This window comes from Amia ocellicauda, chromosome 5 (assembly GCF_036373705.1).
Source record: "Amia ocellicauda isolate fAmiCal2 chromosome 5, fAmiCal2.hap1, whole genome shotgun sequence".
In the NCBI taxonomy this organism is placed as follows: domain Eukaryota; kingdom Metazoa; phylum Chordata; class Actinopteri; order Amiiformes; family Amiidae; genus Amia; species Amia ocellicauda.
The window spans coordinates 31510374-31531429 of record NC_089854.1 but is presented as its reverse complement, the minus strand read 5'-3'; the positions used below and the strand labels follow the sequence as shown (position 1 = coordinate 31531429).

At 39.8% G+C, this 21056-nt stretch overlaps 1 protein-coding gene across 1 annotated transcript in view; it reads right to left on the bottom strand.

Moving 5' to 3' along the window:
* nherf1b (NHERF family PDZ scaffold protein 1b) overlaps window positions 1-21056 on the bottom strand; it is a 60381-nt gene that overhangs the window by 37837 nt on the left and 1488 nt on the right. The gene's annotated exons all lie outside the window — the stretch shown is intronic.

The window sequence follows — 21056 nt, the reverse complement described above, 5'->3', positions numbered from 1 at the left end:
TTCAGACTTAAGAACGTATTCATTTCTTAAGTTGGGACTTCAGTCGAAAACAGATCAAACAAATTTGGAATTGGGTACACACTAGGCCAGGGGAACATGCCAAACCTACCTCATATTGCACACTTTCATACAGTTTAAAGCAACTGTGTCATGCTCAAGCATTCATGCATGCACACTACCCATGGTCAATATGTAGTCCCTCTCCTCTAGGCACTGTGATTGCATTGTCCATTGGAATTTTTTCCAGTGGTTTTCTATGAGCAACATATTTCATTGCTCTGAAGTACATGGTTTGCACTGCAGTTGTTTGAATAGGCTAAATAAGTAACTACCCCCTCAGGCCTGCATACAATAAGCATGTATTTCTATCTGGTCCTTTTAGTGTTTTGTGCTATTTTGGCTCACAGATGTTGTGAGGTTGAGGGGTTTATTTGGAATACAGAAAATATTTGAGGCCTTTTAACCAAATATAATGTGACAGCACCTCAAACCCTGAAGGTCCAGTGATTGGACATTACTCATGATCCCCCCCGTCATCCAAATTCACAGCCAGGAGAAATGGTCAGTCCAGTGACATTTCCACCTGATATAGGCTGTTGAAGAGAGAGCATAAATATTTGATTGACATGGCAAAACACAGAGGCCTGCTCAATCAGGGCCTAGCACAAGAGACAAAGGATGCCTACTTGAATTATTAAAATGGTTGCACACATGTAGAGTTCAGGGCCTGGCGATCAACAATTATTTTTTATAATTTTTTACATAAAGTTACATTTCTTTCAGTTGCTTCATTAAGATGGATCCTGGAGTCTACCCTTTCCTACGAGTGTCTGGTCCACAATAGAGTTCACAGTTTTAACCGAGACGGCAAATGGCTAACGGATTCAAACCAAGACTTGATGACATTGTGTGGTTTGCATATACGAAAAGAAATATCAATCTAAGGAATGAGGTGACTTGAAGGTCTGGGTGATAGCTGTCTTAGGAGATTGAGAATTGTCCACTTTTTGACAAATGCAAAGCTCAATTTGACTTGGCATGAATTTATGTGAGCACCTCATATTAGTTCTGCTATCCTCTCACTTAAGACGTGATAAGTTGAGCGATTAAGTCTGCTGGCGTCTTTCTGGAAAAAATTCAATCCCATTTTGCAGTGCAGCTTAACTAAGAAATCAACAACGCACTCTTTGTTTAAAACCTCATATGGCACAATAATTCCTGTCATTTAAACAAGCTCCTGTAAGTGGCAAAAATCAACTACATATTATCCACAGAGGGGTAACTGGAAGATAAAGATAAAGCCTTCAAAAGACACGGTTTTCTTTCCACAGAGACATTTTTTTAGCACTGGATAACTCATTGATAAACATTAATTGTATTTGAATACCACAAAGAGATTATGAAGCATTAATAAAGTTTGAACAGAGCAAAATAGGGACATGCTTGATTGGAGAGGCTAGTGCCACAGTGGCACAAATTATTATTTTAATAAACTGCATTAGAAGTGTGGGAGCTTACCATTTGAATGTCTTATCATGGCAAACAAAAAAGGCAAAGACAGATTCAAACAGCTCTCAAACAAGAACAATTGGCTTTTACTGGTATTGTACTTTTCAGCAAGGATCACAACAAAATAGGATGGCTCAATTTATACACACCAATTGAACAGGTATGCAATTATCAGAGACAGCTGTTGCTTACAGAAACACAGTTGCATTAGGGTTCCACTTTGAATTACATATCTGCATATCTCGGTTATTGCCACACTGCAGCCTGCTTGAACCTCACACCACAAATTGATTTGGTGATTGGTTTAGGAGATCCAAAGGTTAGGATCAATAAAAAAATAAATAAATAATAAAGCAGCAGCACTGCACAGAATGAGTCACTATGCCACAAAGCACCCCACCTAGGTACCTAGGAAAGAAATGTATACATGCTGAAAAAGTAAAGTTTTCAAACAGAGGAAATGCTGCTGATTCGGAGCAAAGACCTAAGAAGCGCCCAAACGTGCAAGCTGTAACGTGGCGATGGGAGACAGTGTGTGATCTCCATAAGATGCCCGATGAGTCCTGTAGCTTGGAGACATCTGCAGTGAAATCCAAGCTTTTCCACTCGCTGACTGTGGGTGGAAAGGCCTTAATGTGAGTACACAACTGGCACTGGGTGGGGTACTCAGATGGGCGACCCTCACTGTATAACACATTATGGCAGTTGTTTACTGGGGGCCGGAGACAGACTCAGCTGGCCACTTCCAGCAAGGATCCATGGTCTCTCCTCTTGTTCACATTTTAGCCCTGTCTGTAGTTTGTCCCAGCAGCATGAAAAGAAGTGATCGTAGTGACTCCAGGATCTCAGAGGAGGGCTATGTACTGGCGGTTAAATCAGGCTGCACCATCCAATGGTCACGTTTCAGTAATGAAGAGGCAAAATAACAGGTGGACGTCTATATCAGAGAAGTCCCAAGGTGTTACTAGTGAAAATGTATGATTATGATCATTATCCAAAACATAAGCCCTATTCAATTTTTACAATAAGCTTGATTAATACGAGTCATTGAAATAAAGAGGGGGAAAAAAAAGTATGTTGCACAACAAGATATAAGACCTGCAGCGATAAATACAATAGCCTTCATGCTAATAATTTAGCTACGGTCATTATTTTCTTGGCAAAATATTGTGGAAGTAACTACAAAACTGCTGCGAGACCAAACAAGTTTACTGAACAAAGTTCAGTTCTGAACTGGTTCCAAATTGAGTTCTGTACACACACCGTAGGTCGATCTGTCAGCAAGGAGAGAGAGAGAGAGAGAGGGGGAGTCAATTTATGCATAGTTTGTGCAAGATCATCCCAGTGGGAGATGTATCCGTTTCGGTACAAGCCCATCGCAGTTGAACTCGTCAGCCCACACGCTGTTTTCAAACTGAACTAAGCAGCATTCCAATGGCGACCTCAGCACAATAGTAAATGCTGCAACTCGTTACAGACAATCTGTTCCAAAGATCATACATTAAAGCATAGCCGTGTTTTGTTTGTACCCCTTCACATCACACTATTTAATTTTCTTGTTCCTACCCACAAGAAAAATTGGATGTGGGGGATAGCGGGGCAGCAGAAGCAGGTTTATAGACTCCATGAATGCTTCAAATTGAGAGTCATAAATAAGGGCTCAGTAGAAAAATGTATTAACTCAATTTACATTTAAAGTAAAAGTCAAAAGATGTGCTTTAGCTAATGAATACATTTTAGCCTTTTTGTGATGATTTGAATTGATCACTTTTGTTGGTGGGCAGGACTGTGCCTGGGATTGTCTGTTAGAAGACAATCAGCATTGTCTTCACGCAGCTCTTTTTGTGATTTATTTTTTTTATTTTTTAAAGGGTAGAAACGCCGTCCTTCACAAAGCCACTTCCTTCCTGCACCCCAGTGTCATCTCACTAGTGCTCCAGAGCCTGTTGTTGATACGGCACAACTACAAGAGGCTTCAGCACAGCACACAACTTCAGCACAGCCAGAGACAGGAAACCGCAGCTAAGAACGGACTTGCTTGCAAACCAACATGCAGCAACAAGAACCTGAAAGTCATTTTTAGTTTCAGTATTAAGTCTATTATTGAACCAAGAAAGTGTCCTGTTAAATCGTTTGTCTTTTTCTCTCCTTGCCCATTAAAAACCTGTTTTCAATTTGAAACCTCATATTTCAAAATACCTAGATTTCTTGAAAATGTGGTCCAGTTTTCATATAAATATCCGAGTGGGGCATGCTCGATGTTTGCCCCAATACAGCCACCTGAGTTACGCCTTTGAGTTTCTTTCCTGTAACCCATGAAATAGAAAACATGCTTGAAGTTCATTGTTCAAAGACTCCTCCTTCAAAAAAAATGCCTTTGTTTGTAGCCAACTGGGTTAAACATGTGACGATGTTAGAAACTGGACACACAACTCAAAAGGCAAAGACAGGGCGAATACAATTATAAAAAACAGAGGAATTGGCTATTATAGTACATCAGAAACCATAAAAATACTAACACGAGACACCAATTCAACAAGTATGACATTATCGGAGACAGTTGTCTATATCTACTAATGTGATCATATTCTCCATTTATTTATTTTGTGAAACAACGAGGAAAATAATTCACATACAGGTGAAAACAAATTAAAAGGCAACATATTTAATGTTGCATTTTCTTCTCATTGTGAAGACATTCTCAGAGCTCTTCCACCAGCATTGGTTTTAAAAAGATATTAAGAAACACCTTATTGCCTGTAATAATGCCGATAACCTCTTTCCCCAGTTGAAATTTGCCCTCGGAAAGCTGTTAAGTAAACCAGATACTTGGACTGCGAAATGTATAGGATAACTTGTTGCCAGTAACTACAAGTACACCAGCTAAACAAATACTTACAACATCGGTCCAAAGTTTAAGGTACAGGGCTGGTTACCAGGAGGTTTGCGGTGCAAGGCCCCAATCCCTACTACTCTGTGTACTATTATTATTATAATTATGAAGATTAATACTGAAGGGACACTTTGTGGCATCAGGATACATACCAATGGCTCCAGAAAGCAAACCTGGGTTTTTCCAACATTCACTGGAGCAAAGCGCGATTTGAAACTATCATTCAGGAGCTTGGAAAAACAGCCACGGAATCATCAAATGGAACGAACAGGTAAGAAAGGTCAAGCTACCCAGGTATTTTTCATGAGACAGTAGTGGCTTTTAAAAATAAGCTTTTTTTTTTTTTTTTTTTTTGCAGTGATAGCAGTGAAGAGATAGCAATTCTGCACCACATAGATAGGCCTAGAAGTGGAGTCAAAAGAAAATCACAGGTAAATAATCAACACAACAAGGGTCATAAAAGCATAAATCTCCCTCTAGACCTCAAAGGTTGTGCCGGTTCATTTTCTTGCAGAGTAAAACAACTCATCTACTTTCAGGTCCTTACTCTGACACCATCTTTTCCACTTGCTTGTGGGTTTTCTGGGAGATCTTTTCAAGAATATTGCAAGTCAGACTATTGCTCTCTGCTTCACTGTTGCATCACCACACTTTGGGATGCGAGACCAGTACAGAATGTCCCTGCTCTTTAATAACACCCCCTACACACACTCCACGTATTACACTACAGAGGACTATGCCAGTGTATTGTTTCATAGTTTCGCTGGGAGACTCCAACGCAATGTCTGCCTTTAGGTTTGTTTGGTTTTGTTTCTATTCACAGATCAGCGGGAGAAGCTCACCCTCACTCTCAATCTAAACTCGAGAGTTTGGAGAAAAACATGTTCTCCCTTCATCAGGGATTGATGGTGGCTTATAATATGGCAGACATATTTAATTAATTGACTGCCAAACAATGCAGCATTTGAACATGCTTTTGGTCTGAATATAACCTACCCTTCTCCAAATTACTAAAATTTGGCCTGTTGAAAGGATGTGCGTTGTGAAAACAAAGGGAATATCAGCATAAAAACTCAGGCCTTCCCTCAGAGAAGAAATGGTATTGCGTCTAAACACTGACTTAAAAAAGGGTTCGGTCTGCAATGCCAACCAATCATGTACATAGGTGTACAGGCATTTACAGATCAGCGGATAGGATGCCACTTGGCAAACAACGCGCACACCCATCTCATCGCCTAAGGGAACTAGTGTATTGGCAGACGGGTACAGATATTCAGCAAGCGCTCTGCTCATGTACCCTAATCCAGGACGAGGAATACAACTAAAGTGACACTAGGAGGTTAACCACCAGGTTTCTTTATTATAGGTTTGACAAATTCCACATCACTGTAAACAGGAGAATAGGAAGCCATAGAAAGGAGAAGGTAGGTTGATACTTTAAATGCCTGACACATAAGGCAGCCCACAACTGTACAAAGAAGAGAAACAAAGGTAGTTTTCCCCCATACAAGACACTCTACTGGGCCAAAGTCTGATCAATACAGGTTGATGCCCAAGCCTAGCCCTTTTACAATGCTGTACTCATGTACGATTCATATAATTGTAACAACTGGCAGGTTATCTTTCACTGGGCGTTCACAACTACAGACAGGGTTGTCCATATTCAATAAATAGTCCATTAGTCACCTGTAACCAAAGCATAAACATGGTATGCGAAACATCAGAATCAAAACAAGAGAACCATAGGGTCACTGTACCTGTATGTACCATTCTCCATTACCATTATATTAGTTTAAATGTGCCTGCTTTAAATCCTACACATTGTAACGAAGTGAACAGAGATCTGAAACTGGTTGTTTATTTTTCTTTTTTCTGCAGTTATCTTAGTCTTCAGCCTTCCTCCACCTCCCATTTTAATCACTCAAGGTTAAAATTATGAAATATGAGCCACCTTGAGAAGTGATAAAAGTGCTTAAAACTAAGTGTCATTTTGTATGCCAATTCAGTTTTTGTTTTGGATAACAGCTAGCCTATACAAGTCATCAGCAGGCTGAACAATATCACAAAATTGGAGGATGCTGTTAGTCAGTAATCCATCTAGTATCAAGATTGAAGATGTAACAAACATAAGGATTTCTGCTTAACAACCTCCTCATACACAAGCAGATATTAAAGCCCTGATGAAAGCGCAAGCTACTGAAGTGCAGAGGAAGCTAGAAATGTAACCACAGTGAACCACAACCGACTAAACTAAAGAAGCGACTAAACTAAAGAAGTCTGACTTTAATAGTTTAATATGACATGTGGCAGGGGTAGGGCTGGGCGATATGACTTAAAAATAATATCTCAATATTTTTAGAAGTTTAGGCGATACACGACGTATATATCTCAATGTTTCTTGGTTTTATCCAATCAAGCCACAAAATAAGACCAAAGACATTCAAAGTATTTCGTTAATCCTCCAGTAAGCAAAACTAACAAATACTACATGCAGGCTGTCATGGTAAATAAATGCAGAATGCACACATGCATATACATGAGTTTAAAAATAGCTGGCGTTACAATAGTGTTAATAAATCTGAAATGCGGGTGCCTTATCCCAGGGATTTTATATAGAACAATTATCCGGTCAAGGAAGGAAGGACAGCAGCTCCCGTCTAAAAACTGTCCATATTCACCGATGTCTCCAAAATGATTTATTAGAGAAAGTGAACATCATAATGCTTATGCGTTTCGACTTCTCTTCCTCAGAGCACATGTATACACACACACAGCATGATTTACTGTCGCATAACAGTAACACAAGTCATGTGATCACGCAACACATGCGCAGTAAAGGTACAGATTCAGGGAGATTCACCACAGCCGGGTCTATAGCGGCGCATTAACATCTGCTGGACAGACATTTCTCCTGTGACTGTCGCGTCTCGATTCTACTTACAAATACAGCACGATGTTAATACAAAATAGTTATAATAATTATAATACAACTGTTGAACCACTTCACCATCTTAATAAAAATACAATTATACTTTCTGCATGTGTGCATTGCTTTCCAATTCATTAAAATGCAAACAAACGTTTATTAATTTTATACAAATGATATCAGTCTAAATTAGCGGGGGTGGCGGTGCCTACAGATCGAGTTCAGCCCGGCGACGAGAGCGGGGCGGAGCGTGTGCGCTTGCGCATTAAAGTGTCTCTTGGTTGTGCTGGTTATTGTGTCACTTCTCTCTCCTCATGTCTGTCTGTTTCTGATGTTCATTTCTTCCCGCATCCGACACGTGTTCAAGAACCGAGAAGAACGCAAAGCGTCCTAATGACGAAAAATACTGCCGTAAAGATTTGCGACACCACGATATAGCATAATATGAAACGATAGACGTTTTTCTATCGTCATACGATATATATCGTGATATCGCACAGCCCTAGGGAGGGGGTACTTTTTTCTTTCATCATAAGAGTTCTATTAGGTGATCTGCATGTCATTTTCCTGGATTTTAATTAGAAAAATAAAAACAGGCGTTTATTTTTTTTATTTTTTTTTAATAAGACCATTACAAAGGCATGTTGCGACTCTGCTTAAAATTCATTTAGGCACAGTAGTATCAGTTACAAGTTTTATTTTAATGTATTGACAACACAAATCACATCATTTTATTCAGAGCTCTGTATGTAGGCACACAGACAAAGGCTTTTGGAGACAACGACACAGACTGTAAAACAACAAAATTAACATCGTCTCAAAATCCTTACAGTAAACAAGTACGACGATGGTTCAGATGTTGCAAGCCAAGACACTTCAACAAAGATGCCTGCAGCAAAGTTTGAAGTTGTCACCCATGCTATAGAGAATGTACCGAGACCAGCCGCAGAAACTGAAGTCAGTGGTGAGTACAGATACCCCACACTGCTTGGGTGCCGTGACAAGTGCAGAGCACTCTGGGGTCAGATCTGCGACTGAAAAGACCTCCACAGCAAACTTTTCTTCCAAGCAATGGGGGACTTTGTAATGCAGACCAAAGCGCAAAGCAAAGTTTTGGTTTGGTAAGCTGCACTGTTGCAATAATTCAAGGTACCTTAAAACACATGAAGATTGATGCTTTAATATAATGCAACTTCAGCTGGATTGTTTTCTACTTGCCAAAAGGCTTATCAAAAACAAGTTGCTGCAACCTTTAAAGGAAGCTGTGAAAGTTGCCATTCAGATATTTAGTAACACTAAAAAACAACTAATTTAATCTGCTACTGAAACCAACTCCGTCCCAAGAGTAATGGGAATGAATTGCCACATGGATACATTTTGTATTACCCATTTATAAAAAAAGACCCCAGTGCTGTAATGGGCAGTGAAAGTTCTTCTTTGCGCTATGAAAGTACAGGTAATAATTCTACATTTGGTGCAATGACTTTCACAGAACCCAACAGCAGTGTATACATCCCTAATCGCAGTAGAATGCTGATGGTATATTTTACCATCTAACAGAGATCTCGCACTGGTGACCTCCAACTGAAGCCCCCCCATCCCGCCCTCTCTTTTATGAGAAGGGAGGCGATGAGGGACGGGGTGTTGGGTGTCTGCCGCTACTGGAGCAGGGCTCATTGCTTAATCCTGATGCGTTGCAGGCTGAACAAAGAGGCCCTATGGCGCGGCCCGGGGCTGATGGAGAGGGCACTGAAACGTATACGGTAGAGGTGGGCACGTCGTTGCGCTCTGCTTTCAAAGAGCCTTTGTTCCCATAGTGTTTATCCCAGAGTCATCACACAGGGCCTTCAAAGGGAAATCAACCCCTAGTCATAATGCAGGTCCCTTGCTTTGTGACAGACTTCCTTCCTCCAGTGACCACGTTGTGACCTAATGTACACAATGGGTGGCCCTGGGTCTCATGACGTCCATGCGCCGCTGCGTCAACTCTTCGGATGCAGCAGGCCTCCGACTGTAAATACGTTTTGATTAAAAGCTTTGTAACAGGAACCTCCTGGATGAATCGAACAATCACCAAGGGCTCAGATTTGTCTTCCCTGAACAATATGAGATCACAGAGAGAGTTCATACCACAAAGATGGATGATGTCAGTCAAGGCTTGAGGAAACCAAAGCCTTTCCTTTCAGTGTGAAATGTGTTCAGCTCAGGCAAGGAACAAAGTGCACATGAACTGTACCCCCCCCACCCCACCACCTCCTCACGGCAAGAAAGTGAGTTGAAATAACCTGGACATTGATTTCTTTCAACTTAAAATACTTCCAAAATGTAATTGCACTTATGCGTTTACTGCAGGGAGCCTGTTGCAAGCTGCAAAAAAAAAAAAAAAAAACACCCATTCAATGAGGCATATTTGGTATTTTGATTTTTACGTGATAACTTTGCTTTGTAAAACCTTGAAATGCAAGAAACACTGAAAGGGAAAACTGAGGAGACGTTAATACCAAGGCGTAACTTAAGAGGAAACTTAAGAGGCTGAATGCAAGGAACTTCATTCAACACCATTTCCTTGCAACAAAAATGCTGTATGAATACCCACTTAATATAGCCTAAGCATTATGCATTCATTTCATCGATCAAATCAGTTACCCGCACAGCTGACTCATCTGAACGTCTTTAGAATTTAGAAGCAAAAAAGGGCGAGAAAGAAAACAAAAGTCAAGGATGAAAAATATATACTTTCTAATCAGTCCAGCACTCTGTCTCTATAGGCATGGGTGAATTGAAGCCATGATGCAATGAGGAGCTTATTCTGTACAGTAATCTCTTTATTGGAAATACACACAATGCAATCAGCAAGAACATATTCTATGTTCTATGTAAAAATGAAACCCCTAAAGTAGGACACTGTTCCGTTTATGTACCATTTGAACCAGAATCCGCTTAAATCTCAGATTTAGCATTTTCCTGAATTTAAGTTAAAGGACAATAACAGACTCCACACTAGTGCTTGGCAATGACACGCAGTTCAGCAAAGCGTACAGTTCACAGGGAAAGGAATTTGCTTCGTTGCAATCAAGTTATTGCAAGAACATTTACACCTGTTGTGCAATTTTACCGTTACACATTACAAATTTACAAGCAAGGTAGCTTTAGAAACAGATATACATAATCAACTGCAAGTGTGCACTTCTATTAATTCACATTACATTTCTTTCAGTGGACAAATCTGTACCACTCCTACAGTCACTTAATGTCTGGGAACTCTAAAACAGGATGTCAATATTTATACGCGTCCAACTTCCACTTTTCTGTGGTATTCTTCGGTGCGGACTGCAAATGCAAAGGCGGGACAATGCAATTCTATTTCCAGGTACAGTGTATTGTACGATTGGGCAGGCCACACTTCCTACGATTCCCTTCACTATTATTAGAGAAGGTCTGTGACCTTTCTGATGAACGGTCTAAAGCAGACTCTCCCTGCAATTAACTCGTAGTTTCTCTGGGTGGAATAGGAAGAGCTCACAAGTCCACCCTATTGCATGTCCGTTATGTGGGAAGTGGCCTGTAGTGTTCCAGTGAGCCAATCAGAATCAGAATGTCAGGTTCCACCAATAAAGCCAGCAGTACTCAGGAAGCAGCCTGAATACATTGGCAAGAGCTCCACCACAAGCACTGGGTGCAATTGCTTCACGTTCCTTTATTCAGAGTGGAAGCAGCTCTCTAAGGATCTTACAGCACAGTGCCCCTTTTTTCTTTGCGGATGTGAACCCCAAGCATCAGTATTCTAGGACTTTAGTTTTTTCCCCCCTTCATCTCACAGCCCAGAGAACAAGGTTATTTTTAAAATGAAGGCTTCCCAAAGGGCCAAGTAACACAGCAGAGATCAGAACTTGGATTGGCATTCGATCAAGAGATTGTGGCAGTTAATTGGGTCTATAGTTTCAGCAATACAGAGGGAAGGGCACAACAGGTGGCACAACCGTTTGTTGGTGTATACAAGAGCATGATTTACAATAAACACTGAGTTAGTAAGTTTAATTCAAGAAAGTACATTTGCAGACAAACATCGGAACATGTTGTATTCGCTTAAGTATAACATGTCAACACAAAATCTGTTTACTTAGGATTAACTACCTTTAGAGAAGGGGTGGCTAACCCTGGTCCTGGAGAGCTACAATCCTGCAGGATTTCCAAGTCCCTCTAATTACCAATCAGTGGATATCTTGAACACAGGGACTTTTTGCCTAATTAACACCCATAATTGGTTCAATTAAGCAGTTAACGATCTGGATAAAACAAAAACCTGCAGACCCTGTGGCTCTCCAGGACTAGGGTTAGCCACCCTTGCTTTAGAGAAAGCTTAATTGTCAAATTACTGCAACATGTGCAATATTGTAAAAAAGGTTCTCAAGGAGTAAAAAGGGAGTAGTCGACAGGATGTTACTCCAACAATTTGTGCAGACTGTGGCGCTGGAGTCGATAAGCTGGTAGCAGTACATTAAATAAGTTTAATAACTTTTTTCATGCTTTATTGCGAGGCTCTCTTCACAACGCTTCTAGTACTGAGTTTAGCCAATGTGCAGCATAACGATTGAAAAGGGATCTACTCCTATAACCAGATACCAGCACAAGGATCCGAGTGGAAAAAATTAATACGGCTGCGTGACCTGGAGTAAGCATTCTGGGATTCTTCAGTGATGGAATACTTGTTGTGGAAATACAAAAGGTGCAATGTGATGCAATTCAAAACAGTCGCCTACACCTTTCTCACTGACCTCAATCCAACTCGACACAGACATTCACTTGGAGATTACATGATAGGACACCTGCTGTAAACGGTGCGGTAGGGCAGTTCAGTCTATCATTTTTTATGTAAATATTAAAAATCACTTGGTTGCAGACACATTTAACACTGTAGAAGTTACATTGAATTTTTAACGATAGATTTCATACCAAGCCAACAGAGCCTAACATTTTAATTAAACAGGAGTTATTAAAGCTTTTTCCATAACCACTGTTTTGTTTTTTTTTCTCATTAGGAAAAACAGAGCCAACAAGTGTCAGATTAAACTTTCACACAAATTTAAAATAAATGCTTCCGTTTTGTTAAATTGTGTACCATTGGGTGTTTGTTTTTCTATTATTTTCTTTTATAGGGTGGGACATTTAACACAATGTTCAAGTTTTATGGATATGGGCCCTAGTGTTTCTGAAAGGTACTTATGTACATAAGTGAAAACTGAAGCCCTGTAATGGGTAGGGTTATGGGGGAGGCAAGTGGATGCTTTTCTTTGATAAATGGATAACACATTAGACCTGGGTTCATGCACATTTGCAACTGCTTTACACTATTGCTGTCACCCCAACTCTTCATTGTAGGACCATCTAATCATCACTAACTATTAGCCTCTATTCAACTCAAACTCAGGATGCCTTTATCACCACTTCCAAAACGTACTGAAGATAACCGATATGCAGTGCAATTAGATGCTCTCTCTCACCCTGATGAACAGGGACGAAGATGCACAATTGATCAGAAGTCAAGTGTGTAACCTACACTCGGCTGAGATTGACAAATTCATTGTTACATCCCCCGAGCTATGAATCTGGGGCCTCCAGAAAGGTTTCTTGCCAATGTGCAACTCCAGCGAGCGCCCCTGAACAAAACACAGCAGCCCTTAATAAAAACAGCCTGGGAAAACAAGAGGAGCCACCACCCCCTGCTCTGCTTGGAAAATCCTCCTAAGACAGCACATTTCCTCTGCTTTACAGTCAAAGACGGGCTGAAGGGCATGTCAGCAAATTCTTTACAGAACTCGAAACTCTGCAAATAAAGAAAAAATAAGAAGTCCTACAACCACTGCTTGGCTTTCACTTATTCTTCATTCAGTTCCTGTCGAAAGTTTCCACACCCTTCTTTTGAATGTTATTAGTGGACTAAATATTGTTAAGTCAAATTATACTTAGATATCAGTCCTAGGGAATCAGTGCCAATTTATTAATGTGCCAGCAAATGTCTGCATCACAGCTAGTGACTGACAAGAGAGAGAGAGAGAGAGAGACTGAGGATACACACTTCAAACCAGAGGGGGGAAATTAAGTTCAACTGAGAGCATGGGAAGAAGAAAACAAATTAAAAAGGGAAATTAACCATATTCTGTGTCTTTCTTTGTTCCATTTGCTATTAAAATGTAAAATACAAAATTAACTTATTACATGCGCTATTATACCATATTAAGCCATTATTAAATCCAAGGGGTTACTCAACAATGTCATATACAATGGTTTCCCAGTCACGCAGAAACTGGCCACGGCTTGCTGGATGTCCAGTGCAGATATCTAATTACTTCCGAATTACTAGTGTGCCAAAGGTTTCGGTTTTCTACAGGCCTGAGAGCACAGTGCTAAAGATGATGCCACCACAGAACTTTTAGAATAGAATAGAACAGATTAGGGATTCTAATACATCACCCATTTTTGAATATTTCCAACACTCACAAAAAGGCATGTGCACACATGCAATACTGCTTGAGAAACAACTGACCTACTTTGGACACTGATTCCTTTGTACAGCCAAAGGTAGAATAGGATATTTAACGGAACACAAAACAAGTTACTCCTAGCTAACTTGAATAGTAACTTATTCACAAAGAGGATTGAACGTTTCTGTGCACAGGTAAAGGGAACTCCTATAGAAACACAGCATTAGTCATCCCTTCACCATAATGCGGTCTTGCACGCTGACGATTTTTAAATGTTATGTGCCAATGCGTTCGCAGAGATATTCAAACATTCTGGCGGATGCTTGATCTCAATTCAAGAGTGTTGGTTTGGTTTCTTTTGTGAGCAGCAAACAGTGCTTCCCGGATTTGAAGGCAGGCCCCCAAGCCTTTCAGTAGGTTGTCTATGACTACAGTTCATTGCAAGCACCGTTTGTGTAAGCCAGCAACAATTGTACAAAGGAACCATAGCACTGATTGGAGTACATTTACCAGAGGGAAAAAACGTGACTGGTTTTGTTTAAAGCAGATTTGTTTAAAGTATATATTTAAGAACATGGGACACATTTGTATGAAGTTTAATATTCGATGATTGTGATTAAGAAACTACTTTGGGAGTGTCAATTTATTGTTTTAAAGCTATTCAATTCTTTGATGGTATATATTGAAAAGGAAACGCGTCAGTTTTTTTGCAACTGAAATAACCGACTGTGAGGATTATCAAAGATCATGTTATAAAAATAATTCCCAGGAAGCAGCCAAGAAGCCTCTAGAATTAAACATCATCTCTACCCAGCTCTCGCTCTCCAGACAGTACAGTTAGTTACATTCCCACCATCTGGAATTACTTTGCTTGACCACTGAGAGGCAATTTGCAAAACCATTCAGGCCTTAAAGTGGAAAAAATACACCGTATAACACTCTGAAAATATCCATAGTTTCATATAACTTAACTGAGGGGGTGAGTTACTCCCTTTGATTAAGTGTCCCAGGATTTTGCACCCCACACTACTCTTGATCCCCAAACAAATTACAAGGCACAGTCTAATCCTTCACATTAGGGGAACTTCATTTTCCCATGCTAAAGGCATCCAAGAAAACACTTAAACATGCTTTGACAGTAAGAAGTGTGTACAGATGTGACTAATGTACTACCCCTGGGTGAGCTTGAAATGTCAAGCCACAGAAAAAATGGCAATGCACTAGTGCATAACGCGACTGACAACAGCCCTTTCCTTCAGTAATCTGGTTTCAATAGAACTGAGGGGGAAGAAAACAATCTGGATCGACAAACTGAGCTGGGACCAGATTACAAACATCACTTGAGTAGTATTGGTCATTTTAGCATCTTAAATGGCCAAACTCACATCTTCTAGAAAATAGAGTCCTGAAATTCAGTCAGATTGGCCCATTAAAAGCAGTTGCATATTAAGGAATAACCCAAATCTCCAAAATCCACAATGAAACCTATGTACAAATTAATAGGATCGTGGACTTCGTCCTGGTTAGACATTGACCTTTGGCAGTTTTGGCAGTTGCAAATTCCTCAGCTACTTCTTGAGGGTGACGTTGGGGGTTCTCTTTGGCAGAACATTGGGAATTAAAAAAAAAGCTACCACTAACTACTGGGTTTGTAATTTGTGATTGGCAGACATGTGCAAGCATGGTTTTCATCTAGTTCTAAGTGCAAACCAGACATTTTGTTGTCTGTTTTTGTATTTGTGAGTGATGTACAAGCGTTGGAATGCAAGAGGAGCTGTACCAGTATAGTACTCAGTCTTGATGTTAATATTTATGCAGTTAAACTCAATCAATTAGGCTAGAGGGTGTTTTGCCACCTTTCTTAAACTATATTTAGAATGGACTGGCTCAGGGGCAGCAAGCAGAAAAGTACACAATTGCCTTTTTAACATTTTAAGTTGGCGCGAGTTGTTTTCTGTAATCGTTTTTAGTTTTCCTTTCCCCCCCAATAAGTACATCACTGTAAAAGAATAACTCAGATTGTTACTAAATAGGTTGAGAGAGGTTGACCAGAAACCCAGTTAGATACTGATTAAAAGTGAAAATAAACAAGGGACTCAAGAATTAAAGAAAAGGTTTAAATGAGAAACAGCTGCTACTGCTTTGAATTCGGACAGCTTGCGACACATGTAAAATGCGTTAAGAATAAAACGGTAATAAAAAAAAACAAAAAAAACATGTTATTTGACTTTTGAACGATTCTATTACTACTTTTGAAGGGCCATTTTATGTGATGTCTTAACCCATCAATTAGTCGCGGAAACATGTTATTTCAGAATTGGTCATTGAGCAGCAGTGTTTTGACTCAAATTCTGAGCTGCTGTAACATATATGACTCAAACCGCATCAAGGTTTTAATGAACGATACTTTGATGAATCTTTGCAACCTAGTTTTGGTTTCCTCCATTATGCTTTGAGAAATGCTAGTAAATGAAAAGGAGTTTAATCCAGCAGCTCCCGTTTTTGCTTCTTAACCTTTGGCTGTTAATCCTTTGTTTAAATCATGCCTCTTATAAAAATCAAATGCAACCCTTTACAGGTAAACTTAGATTGCAAATTATGTAGGACAGCAGCAATGTTTTTGGCATGCTTTCATACCAGTGTGAAAGAGAGTATGACAAAACCTCATTACAGCTACATGACAGAGTAGTGTTTCCGTCGTGCCCGCCCAGTGTTCACATTGCTTAGTTGAAAGAAACCAAACAAGAGGTTAAAAAAAGACTGCAGAGTGTAACGTGTCACAGCCAAAGCCACACAGCACAGCACAGCACAGCACAGCGGAAACGGGAAGGCGTTAATGGGTGGACAGCCCTGCATCCCTCCGAGATAAACCTTACTGAAAGGGGAACTGCAGACGAATATAAAAAGTATCCTCCTCTCTGCCTCTATTGTGTCCATCTGATTACAGAAATCCTCTGAAATTGCAAATGTTAGGATTCAAGTTAGTCTATTCAATTATAAGAGGAGGGGACATATCTAGGACTTAGGCTAAAGATTGCAGGGTTTCACTGCCAGTTACCTCTACATCCATTAATTGAGATCACCTGCTTAACTCTTTAACATGCATTACAAGGCTTTTGAAATCATTGATGGACAGTGAGTTGACTATGTGCTGCTGTGAGTAGCTCAGTTTGTACTTTGCCCTCCTGTTTAAGGGCTCCAGTCAAAACAGCACCCGATCACCCGACTTAAGTCACTAATGAACAGACAGAATTACGATTTACTAGTTAGTTGTTAAATCGGTTTTCAATGCAAATTTGTGACACACAGTAGCAGAAGATACTAAATAGAAGTTAGTTTTTTTTAAGGGAGAGGGTTGTGAATGGTTGATTTTAACTAGTCTGTAAAACCCCACTGTGTCTGAACACTTTGGCTGTATAGGACTGGCTCATTAATAATCTTCCTAAATACGCAAGAGAAAATTGGATTTAAAGGTGTGCCACTCATCCGAGGTGCTTACTATGTCACCGTTACAAGCCTACTGAGAAGATTTAAAGCTCTCCTTTTTAAGCATGAGTGAATACAGTTTCCACAGGAGAGCAGGATCTGGGTTACAGGGGGGTCAGCATAAGTGGGCCTGGCCTGTGTATCATCCTAAGAGGCCTCAAAACATACCCCCTCCCCAAACTCCCCAGCTTGCATTTAAACAATGCAACATCCTCTTCACCTTAACGTCGTCAAGGCAACCCTGCCGATCAGGAGGGAGAAAAATCCATGAGGAGTCCTCCCCCCAAATCCCATCAAAGAAAATCTTTCAGTAGACACAGACCCAAACAGTTCAGTTTTTAACATTAATAAGGTTGTGCATTTGTTTGAGCCTCTAACACTCCATTACCAGGGACACAATGCAAAAGTGTTTATTTCCACACTGTATCAGCTATAGCCTAGGTTTCCAATAACAATACGTGTACAAATCCTGACTTAGTCACTATGTGTACTGTAAACCTACACACACAAATAAAAAAAACTTTCCATTTCAATTTTTAATTATTATTTGGAAGCGTGTGTTTTTGAGCACATTTCTTTCTGTGCTGTACTATAACTTATCTGGAATGTGCTGCCAAGCGACCTGTGAACTGCTGGGTTTCTTACTGGGCATTTATTACAGGACTCTAAACTAGCTCATACCCTTGATGACCCTCAGACCCTTGATACTCCCTTCACCAGAGTCTCCGGCATAAAAAAAATAAAAAAACTCTCACAAACCGCAGGATAAGCTGAACTCCCCCTCAAGGTAAAAGCTTACAGAAATACCATATTAAAGCACGGACACTGTCAAACCACACATCCTCTCTTTTAATGCCTACATTCCTGCATTGTAAGCACGGTCTTCCAAAGATCACTTATGGCACAATCGTTCTCGTAATAAACCAATATAAACCAAAGCAATGTCATCCATCTCAGGGCGTAACACCTGACTTTGCCAAAGTCCGCTTAAGCACCTCAGAAACGATCTTGGGAATCTCTGGTATGGAAAGGCTGGTTTATGTCACCTTATCAGTCGGTTTCAAGTTTAAACCTTCAGTCAGCAACCGAAGATGGAATAGCGGGGACTGGACTGCAGAAGGAGGGGAGAGGGTTGGTGTTAGATGAAACAAGATTACAGCACATTCTCTTGCTTTCTTTATACACTAATACAGGTCTTTTATACCTGCTGGCTACCGACAATAGTAAACTGATCACTCGAGATGGGCACTTATGGGCTATGGGAAGTCAATGGCAGCACAAGAACAGCAAGGCCTCAAACACCCTGTGATCAAAGCAGCTCTGTGCACTTTGTAAAGGTTTCACATGATTCGTACTTCAATTGTTTCAATCGCACAAGAAATAATCGCCTAATTCTTAGTAGTATGGGTAAAATTTACAAAGAGCAGCTGGGCAAAACACGATCGTAGTGCGTTAATATTCATTTTCAAACGCAAGGAACATTTCAAGGAAGAAAAGTAACTCTGTGACTAATACAGTCTTCTAGTGTCTGAACTTGACAGAAATACTGGGTCTATATTGCTGATCTCAGACACACCATTTGTTAAACCACCCTACAGATGTGGATCCTTTTTACAGTTTGCCATTAAAAACAATTTAACCAAATAAGATACATCGTAAAGTGATTGCCAGTTACAGATTGTAGTCCTTCAACATTTGATGTAGCTTAATTTGTATGTTCCTTTTCACAACTTGTAGGGGAAGTTTTCAAAATAGAGTCAAATAAAGGTTGGCCCCAACTTCTCAAATAAGCTTGCATCACATATTGATTTGAACTTTAAAAGCAGAAGGAATTGATTATTTGTTTTTTTAACAAACAAACAACAAATACAGAAAAGGAAAACAAATGGCCTGGCAGCTTGGCACTCTGGGTAATTTCACTTTTACAGGTCAGTCTAGGAGGAGGATATAGACCAGTGTAAACATCCTGACAACCATGGACCACAGATGTCGCCGAGTTTCTATCTCCTGTTGTGTAACTCCATGTAATATATTTGTCAGATGCAGCTGTTGGTCCCTGAAGCATATCAGAATCTAACGAGCTAGCAACATGGTTAAATGCCTGAGTTTATGGAGGCCGGGGATATTTCTTAGTGAAAGGAAAAACAGAAAGGCAATAGGAGGCAGCTGTTTTCCTCACGAAAGACGCCCTTTTTATTATGCTGCAGTCGACACAAAGCCCAGATATGTTGTTGTTTTTTTTGTTTTTTCCAACAACTCCCCATCAAATGCAATGGTTTTGGGTTATGTTGCCCTTAGATAAAATTAAAACCACCAAAACTGCTGTAAAACTATTATACACTCTACTTTCAAGTGTACACCACAAGTGTTTTGGGATTTATTTTATCTTTGATTTACTGTGGTTTTGGAAATCAGTATATTTTAACAAAAACTGAAATTGTGGCTTTACAGGTTTAATAAAAAGCTTAGCAAAGATTTACTATAAAAAAAAACTTGGCAAGAGGACTTGAGACTTTAGTTATTTACTGAATTATTGATTATAAATACTTCAGTTGCTTCAGGAAAGTAAGCAGTCCACAACTTGAAAACGTGTTTGGTGGAGTGTTTATAGGCTTACAAGCATTTGCTAGTTCAAGAATGCTTAAACCCCATTCATTTTGTAAGTTGCATTAAAATTGTAAGCAGGTGCAACCAATCAATACAATTGACTGGGATTCCAAAGAACAGAGGTGCAGAATTGTTCACATATTACCAGGAACCATAGGAGTTAGGTGAGGCCTTACTTGTGTACTAAACCAATAGGTAGACTAAACATTACTCATTGAACTCTATGCAAATGTATGAGGGGAAGAGAAGAGAACTTTATTTGCAGCTTGCTTGCTGCTCAAAGGAAATACAGCGAGATACAATATTTTGGGTAGTGATTTGCAAGTTGAAAGTTCATGCAGCTCAACAGCAGCCTCAAGTTTATTAATAAACTGTGTGAATAACGATATTCCGAAACTTTTTGTAAGCGTAACACTGAAGGAAATAATAAACAAAGCAGGTGATGTTTGCCAGACTTATGTATCCAGCACTGGAAACATCAGCTAACAGAAGGTTCATCAACTGGTACAATACATAGGGGTGTTTAGTTAAACATAATCTGTATTTAATTTACAGGCTTGGAGAAATTAAACCTGAAGTTTGGTGCATGGGGTTAAACAAGTAGTTAGTGAAACTACTTATTAGTGACTGTTTTATTACCGTACATGTCCCATGACTGCATTCATTTGGTGAGAATATGTGGGGCTATTTGCTAGAATAAATTAAAGCCACAAATATCTAAAGGATCTTGAGAAGACCTTTGGACTTAAATGACACAAATTAATGACACATTTTTTGTGGCAGTGTTACTCACCTAAGGCACATGTAAAATACTGCGTTTGCTGTTAGGATAATACACCTGGGGTAGTACATTTACTGGCCCTTCCATTAGAAAGTGATATTCAAAAATTAAAAAGATATTAGTCAGACTGACAGAGAAAAGAATATAGCCTACATCGGAAAATGTCCAAAATGTATTGGGACATTTACTACAAATAATTCAATGATCAAGAGTTAGGAAACTGCTACGGCATTTTAGTTCTGTCAAAAGTAATAATTATTTTAACTAGTTTTAACAATCCCATGTGAGCTTAGCCTTTAGTCTGCATTTTCTTCCTTTACCAAGTGTTATAAAGCCAGAGGAAGCCTTTCATTGGCCTAGAATACGATGACA